The sequence below is a fragment of the Rhinopithecus roxellana genome, chromosome 5, assembly GCF_007565055.1.
Source record: "Rhinopithecus roxellana isolate Shanxi Qingling chromosome 5, ASM756505v1, whole genome shotgun sequence".
Classification (NCBI taxonomy): Eukaryota; Metazoa; Chordata; class Mammalia; order Primates; family Cercopithecidae; genus Rhinopithecus; species Rhinopithecus roxellana.
In genome coordinates, this window is record NC_044553.1 from 152,823,655 (window position 1) to 152,831,658 (window position 8,004).

The 8,004-nt window shown below is 44.4% G+C and overlaps 1 long non-coding RNA gene across 1 annotated transcript; it reads left to right on the forward strand.

The window, feature by feature from the left end:
- Positions 1–2,647: 2,647 nt before the first annotated feature.
- Positions 2,648–6,243, forward strand: LOC115897422. Its single transcript, XR_004057205.1, has 3 exons — positions 2,648–2,721; positions 3,212–3,280; positions 5,956–6,243. It is a non-coding gene; the product is annotated as an uncharacterized LOC115897422 (long non-coding RNA).
- The last annotated feature ends 1,761 nt before the right edge of the window (positions 6,244–8,004 follow it).

Here is an 8,004-nt window from a genome sequence, read left to right on the forward strand (position 1 = left end):
ATGCTCACTGCTGGCCAGTCAACACGACAACCAATGTTACTACCAGGGATAGAGTTTTCAAAATGGTAAATAATGCTTGGTAAAATTTCACACAAATAAAATACAGATCTTTCCCTGATTTACATGGTCATTGTCTTCACAGAAAATGCAGTGTGTAGTAAAACCTTGGATAAATATTGTATTTTTTTTTTTTTTTTTGAGACGGAGTCTCGCTCTGTCGCCCAGGCTGGAGTGCAGTGGCCGGATCTCAGCTCACTGCAAGCTCCGCCTCCCGGGTTGACGCCATTCTCCTGCCTCAGCCTCCTGAGTAGCTGGGACTACAGGCGCCCGCCACCTCCCCTGGCTAGTTTTTTGTATTTTTTAGTAGAGGTGGGGTTTCACCGTATTAGCCAGGATGGTCTTGATCTCCTGACCTCGTGATCCGCCCGTCTCGGCCTCCCAAAGTGCTGGGATTACAGGCTTGAGCCACCGCGCCCGGCCCAAATATTGTATTTTTATATGAAACAAAGCAGCCCCAGGACTGAGAGTCTAGGCTCAGATAATGCCACGTGAACTTGAGGTGGACATGTGAGTCCTGGGGGACCTGGCGGCCTCTTCATCGTGGGAGACTGCCCTGCGTGTTCTGGTATGTCTGGCATTGCTCACCCTTAATCCTTAAATGCTAGTAGTACTCCCCACAAATGTTTGTGAAGAGCAGTAGTATCCCAACAAGTTTCCAGAGTGTTCCTTTCGGGCAGTACCTGCTCTGTTGATAGGCAGTTCTTTAAGAGGTGAAAGTGAGGGTGTAGAGGGGCCAGGCTGGACCCATGCCATGCATATGAGCCAGCCTTGGCCTGCCCATCCAGGTCGAGCTCTGCAGCTGAGGGACTGTGGATTCACAAAAAGCAGGGGCTGCTTCCTCCAGGCTTGGGAAGGTGTCTGCTTTGCTAAATGTCTGAGCGGAGCTAGCGAGTGTGCAGGTCTTAGGGCACAGGGCTTCTTTTATTTATTTATTTATTTATTTATTTATTTATTTATTTATTTATTTATTTTGAGATGGAGTCTTGCCCTGTCACCCAGTCTGGAATGCAATGGCATGATTTTGGTTCACTGTAACCTCCGCCTCCTGGGTTCAAATGATTCTCCTGCCCCAGCCTCCCGAGTAACTGGGCTTACAGGTGCCCGCCACTATGCCTAGCTAATTTTTGTATTTTTAGTAGAGACGAGGTTTCACCATGTTGGCCAGGCTGGTCACGAACTCCTGACCTTGTAATCCACCTGCCTTTGCCTCCCAAAGTGCTAGGATTACAGAGGCATGAGCCACCGTGTCTGGCCAGGGCACAGGGTTTCAGAAATGGATCCTTGCAAAGGAAGGCAGCAGAGTATACTGGAAAAATTGTGAAGGCTTCAATCAGGCCATTGCCTCCTGCCCTGGTGTGAATCTGAGGTCCTCCGCTCCCAATTCCTAGCTGCTGGGATGTAAGTTAACCTCACCAAATCGGCCTTTCTTCCTCTGTGAAATGGCCAGAACTCAGACTCTGTCCTATGAATATCTCAGCAGCACCAAGGAACCAGGAAGTGCGTGGACGATCTTGCTCCTAAGGCTGTGAGCCCTGGACCCCAAGGTGTGGCTCAGAAGTCCCCCTCCTTCAGCGATGACATTATTCCTGTACACCTCCCAGCAAGGGAGCCAACCACTCTTTGATCTTTAGCCCTCCAGTTAGATGGGAAAGTGAGAAAACTCAGTGCCTAGCACTGTAGCCTGAGCTCTTTTACCAGCAGCATGACCCTGAGCAAGCTACCTAACCTCTCTTAGCCTCAGTTTCCCAATCTATAAAATGGGGCTCCTCAGGCTGAGCCATTAGGACTTCTGGAAGGATGAACTGAAGTGGTGCTTGTGGAGTTTAGTACCTCGCCCGGTAGGAAGGAAGTGCTACAGGAATGGCATTTGTTGCATAATGTTAGAACCAGATTGAAGCTCAGAAGTAAGTAACCCTGTCTTCAGGCTTTGATTTTACAAAGGAAGATATTCAGGCCCCACCATGAATGTCTTTCCTGTTAGAGTTAAAGCAGGCTGTCTGACTTCTAGTTGTTATGAACTTTAGCTTCTCACACTCCTTGGCCAAAAACGATTGGGAAAGCTCTGACGGGAAGGCCTCTGGTGACCCAGATAAACTCACAGGTGATGCAGAACCCTTCCTGGAACTCCCCTCAGGCAGGAGGCACAACTTCTGAAAGCCACTCTTCAGGGTGACATCGAGGGGCTTCTAAGGCAAATTTGTCCAGAGACCTACAAGGGTAAACATCTGAAAAACAAGTGTTAGGGCAGTCCTGTGAGACCAAAAGCAGAATCCGGGAAACAACGAGAGAACTGCAAGAGTTTACTTTGTGTGGATCCTATGAAGGAGGTGCTTGGGTAGGTGGATAGTAAAGGAAACCAGTCCATGTTACCCCCTGATATGATCTGGCTGTGTCCCCACCCACATCTCATCTTGAATTGTAGCTTCCATAATTGCCACGTGTTGTAGGAGGGACCCAGTGGGAGATCACTGAATCACGGAGGTGTTTCCCCCATACTGTTCCCGTGGTAGTGAGTAAGTCTTATGAGATCTGATGATTTTATAAGGGGAAACTCCTTTCGCTTGGCTCTCATTCTTCCTGTTGCCTGCTGCCATGTAAGACCGTAAGACCTGCCTTTCTCCTTCTGCCATGATTGTAAGTCCTCTCCAACCATGTGGAATGGTGAGTCCATTAAACCTCTTTTTCTTTATAAATTACCCAGTCTTGGGTATGTCTTTATTAGCAGTGTGAAAATGGACCAATATACCCTAAATATGCATTTCTGATATAAAAATTATTTTTGAACTGAAGGTAATTAAGCAGCAAATGGAGAAAAAGTTTTCTCTATCTTTCCTCCTTTCTTCCTAGACATAAAAATTCCCCTTTACTGGAGGTGACTCTAGACTCTTATCAACCCAGAGATGGCACCAGAGGACTATGTAAACAAGGTTTCCTCCCATATGTTTACCTTCCGTGATTTCCTGCCCTTGGAAGCATAAAACCACTTCCCTTGTCCCGTCCCATGATTTTCCTACTAATTTATTGCCCTTTATTAAAGATAAGTGGAGTTCTAAGGCACCATTTTGAGTTGCTTTTTATACAGGTTTCTCCTGTGTGAAGTGCATGGCCCATGTTATAAACTGATTTTTCTCTTGTCTGTCTTTTGTTACAGGAGTCCATCCCCACAAAGGACTAAGATGGGAAGAGGTCAAGTTTAGCGTTTCCCTACAGTAGTAGAGAGGTAAGAAAAAAAGGGCTTTCCAAGTCCTCGCAACATACACACGCACACGCACAGGCACATGCACATGCACGCACACGTGCAAATTTCTCGCTGATTTCCAGACATCCCTTCTGCCTTGAAATTTAAAGACATCTTCCCATTGTGTTATGGCTTATGTGATTTCTTCTTTTTAAACTTCTAATTTAGAAATAACTTTAAACTTACAAAAATTTGCAAAAATCATGTTTTTGCCATTTACCCTTTACCTAGCTTCCACAAATATGAACATATCATATGACTATAGTACATAACCACAGTGTATTAGTCTATTTTCATGCCGCTGATAAAGACATACCCGAGACTGGGAAGAAAAAGAGGTTTAAATGCACTTACAGCTCCACGTGGCTGGGGAGGCCTCAGAATCATGGTGGGAGGCATGCTTACAAGGCACTGCTTACATGGTGGCGGCAAGAGAAAATGAGGAAGATGCAAAAGCAGAAACCCCCAATAAAGGCATCATATCTTGTGAGACTTATTCACTATCACAAGAACAGTATGGGGGAACCACCCCAATGATTCAAATTATCTCCCACTGGATCCCTCCCACAACATATGGGAATTATGGGAGTACAATTCAAGATGAGATTTGGGTGGGGATGCAGAACCAAACCATATCATTCTACCTCTGGCCCTGCCAAATCTCATGTCCTCACATTTCAAAACCAATCATGCCTTCTCAACAGTCCCCCAAAGTCTTAACTCATTTCAGCATTAACCCAAAAGTCCACAATCCGAAGTCTCACCTGAGATAAGGCAAGTCCCTTCTGCCTATGAGCCTGTAAAATCAAAAGCAAGCTAGTTACTGCCTAGATACAATGGGGGTACAGGCATTGGGTAAATACAGCTGTTCCAAATGGGAGAAATTGGCCTAAATAAAGTGGTTACAGGGCCCATGCAAGTCTGAAATCCAGCAGGTCAGTCAAATTTTAAAGCTCCAAAATGATCTCCTTTGACTCCAGGTCTCACATCCAGGTCACACTGATGCAAAAGATAGGTTCCCTTGGTTTTGGACGGCTCTGCCCCTGTGGCTTTGCAGGGCACAGCCTCCCTCCCCACTGCTTTCACGGGCTCGTGTTGAGTGTCTGTGAATTCTCCAGATAAATGGTGCAAGCTGTCAGTGGATCTCCCGTTCCGGGATTTGGAGGACAGTGGCCCTCTTCTCACAGCTCCACTACGCAGTGCCCCCATAGAGATTCTGTGTGGGGGGGCTCCAACCCCACGTTTTCCTTCTGCATTGCCCTAGCAGAGGTTCTCCATGAGCATCCCTCCCCTGTAGCAAACTTCTGTCTGGACATCCAAGCGTTTCCACACGTTCTGAAATTGAGGCAGACGTTCCCAAACCCTAATTCTTGACTTCTGTGCACTTGCAAGTTCTACCACATGGAAGCTGCCAAGACTTGGGGCTTGCACCCTCTGAAGCCATGGCCTGACTCTACATTGGTTTCTTTCAGCCCTGGCTGGAATGGCTAGAACACAGGGCACCAAGTCCCTAGGCTGCACACAGTATGGGGACCCTGAACCCAGCCTATGAAACCATTTTCTCCTAGACTTCTGGGCCTGTGATGGGAGGGGCTGCGGTGAAGCCTTCTGACATACCCTGGAGACATTTTCCCCATTGTCTTGGGGATTAACATTCTGCTCCTCATTACATATGCAAATTTCTGCAGCCAGCATAAATTTCTCCTCAGAAAATGGGTTTTTCTTTTCTATCACATTATCAGGCTGCAAATTTTCCAAACTTTTATGCTCTGCTTCCCTTATAAAACTGAATGCCTTTAATAGCACCCAAGTCGGATCTTGAGTGCTTTGCTGTTTAGAAATTTCTTCTGCCAGATACCCTAAATCATCTCTTTCAAGTTCGAATTTCTAAGGCAGGGGAAGAGTGCCACCAATCTCTTTGCTAAAACATAACAAGAGTCAGCTTTGCTCCAGTTCCCAACAAATTCCTCATCTCCATCTGAGACCACCTCAGCCTGGACCTTATTGTCCATATCGCTTTCAGGCTTTTGGTCAAAGCCATTCAACAAGTCTCTAGGAAGTTCCAAACTTTCCCACATTTTCCTGTCTTCTTCTGAGCCCTCCAAACTGTTCCAAGCTTTGCCTGTTACCCAGTTTCAAAGTTGCTTCCACATTTTTGGGCATCTGTTCAGTAATGCCCCACTCTACTGGTACCAACTTACTTCTTTAGTCTGTTTTCATGCTGCTGATAAAGACAAACCCAAGACTGGGAAGAAAAAGTGGTTTAATTGGACTTACAGTTCCACATGACTGGGGAAGCCTCAGAATCATGGTGGGAGGTGAAAGACACTTCTTACATAGTGGTGGCAAGAGAAAATGAGGAAGATGCCAAAGTGGAAACCCCTGATAAATCCATCAGATCTCATGCGACTTATTCACTATGTGGGAACAATATGGAGGAAACTGCCCCCGTGATTCAAATGATCTCTAACCAGGTTCCTCCCACAACATGTGGGAATTATGGGAGTGCAATTTAAGATAAGATTTGGGTGGGGACACAGAGCCAAACCATATCACATAGTATAATGGTCAAAACCAGGAAATTACAGTGATTCTGTATATTGTCATTATTCAAACTTTTCTCAGTTGTCCTACTAATATCCTTTTTTCTTGAACAGGGTCCAATCCGGGAACCATGTTGCATTGGGCTGTCACATTGCTTCATTCTCCTTGAGTCTGGCACAGCTTCTCAGGTTTTGTCTTTCTTGACCTATGACCTTTTGAAGAATACTGGCTAGATAGTTTATAGAAGAATGTCTTTCAATTCGGAATTTTCTGATATTTTATCATGTCAACTTTAGGTTGTAGATGCTGGGCACAAATATGGCAGAGGTAATATGCCTTTCTTTGTGTATCGTTTCAGCTGGCTGGCATAATTTCTGATGAGAAATCAATCCTTATTTTTATCTTTGTGCCTTGTATGTAATATATCCTTTTTTTTTTAGCTGCTTTTAAGATTTTTCTCTTTATCCTTAGTTTTAAGGAATTTGATTATTAAAATTGATTTTTAATTATTGATTATTAAAAGAGCACCTTGGCTGGTGTTCTTTCTCCTGCTTTGGGCTTGTTGAATTTCTTGGAACTGTGAATTTATAGTTTTCATCATGTTTAGAAAATAATTTAACCATTATTTCTTAAAATATTTTCCTGTCCCCTGAACCTCCCCTTCCTGGGATTCCAATTTCAGGTGGTAATATAATGGTGAAGGCTTAGGTCATGTGTAGTTTCATGTGTACTATTGCTGATTTTTTTTTTTTTTTTTTTTTTTTTTTTTTTTTTTTTTTTTTGAGACCGTGTCTAGCTCTGTCCCCCAGGCTGGAGTGCAGTGGCGCGATCTCGGCTCACTGCAAGCTCCGCCTCCCGGGTTCACGCCATTCTCCTGCCTCAGCCTCCCGAGTAGCTGGGACTACAGGCGCCCGCCACCGCGCCCGGCTAATTTTTTGCATTTTTAGTAGAGACGGGGTTTCCCTGTGGTCTCGATCTCCTGACCTCGTGATCCACCCGCCTCGGCCTCCCAAAGTGCTGGGATTACAGGCGTGAGCCACCGCGCCCGGCCCTACTGCTGATTTTATAGCTTGTTGGGGTGATGTGTAAGAAATATTCATGCAGCTACCATTATCCTAGGGTCAATCAGAATTTTATGACTTATAGAAGAAATTAGCTATTTAAGGAGGTGAATGGCAAGATTTTTGGTACTTTGTCATTTGCCTTTTAAATTTGATTATACTTTTAAAAATGTTTATGTAGTTGAATGTATCTATCTTTAGTCATTTCTAGATTTATAGCATTAAGTCTTTCTCATTATGAGATTATTTTTAAAACATTCATTATATCCTTCTTATTTTATGATTTCAATTTATGTCTAAATCTTTGATCTATCAGGAATTGATCCTGGTGTAAGGATGACAGTGATTCTAATTTACACTGTTTTTCAGCTGGCTACCTGATTGTCCCCAACCAAGCATTTAAAATAAATGTTTTAACACAATTTGTTTGCCTCATTTATTTGAGATGCCACTTTTTTTTTTTTTTTTTGAAAAGTCTCATTCTGGCGCCCAGGCTGGAGTGCAATGGCACGATCTCAGCTCATTTCAAGCTCTGCCTCCCGGGTTCAAGCAATTCTCATGCCTCAGCCTCCCGAGTAGCTGGCGCTACAGGCACGTGCCATCCTGCCTGGCTAATTTTTTGTATTTTTAGTAGAGACAGGGTTTCACCATGTTGGCCAGGCTGGTCTCGAAGTCCTGACCTCAACTGATCCACCTGCCTTGGCCTCCCAAAGTGCTGGGATTACAGGTGTGAGCCACTGTGCCTGGCCTGAAATGCCACTTTTGGTTTAAAATGAAAATGGTTTAAAAGTGAACGATGTAAAAAGCATACTAAAAACAAAAACAAAAACAAAAAAACGAATAAGACTAATTCAATCACTCACCAAACAGAAACAGTGTTGCTGGTGCTGTAGGGGTTAGGATCATGTTAGCTCAGTGTTAGGGCAACTACCATAAGATGGCCCAACCCCAGCCTCTACCTGGGGTTTTGCTTCAGTGCGTGTTGCTTTTGCAATAAGAAAGGAAAACCAGTGAATGTTGGAACTGATTCTGTATTACTCTGTGTTCACACTGCTGTAAAGATACTACCTCAGACTGAGTAATTAATAAACAAAGGAGGTT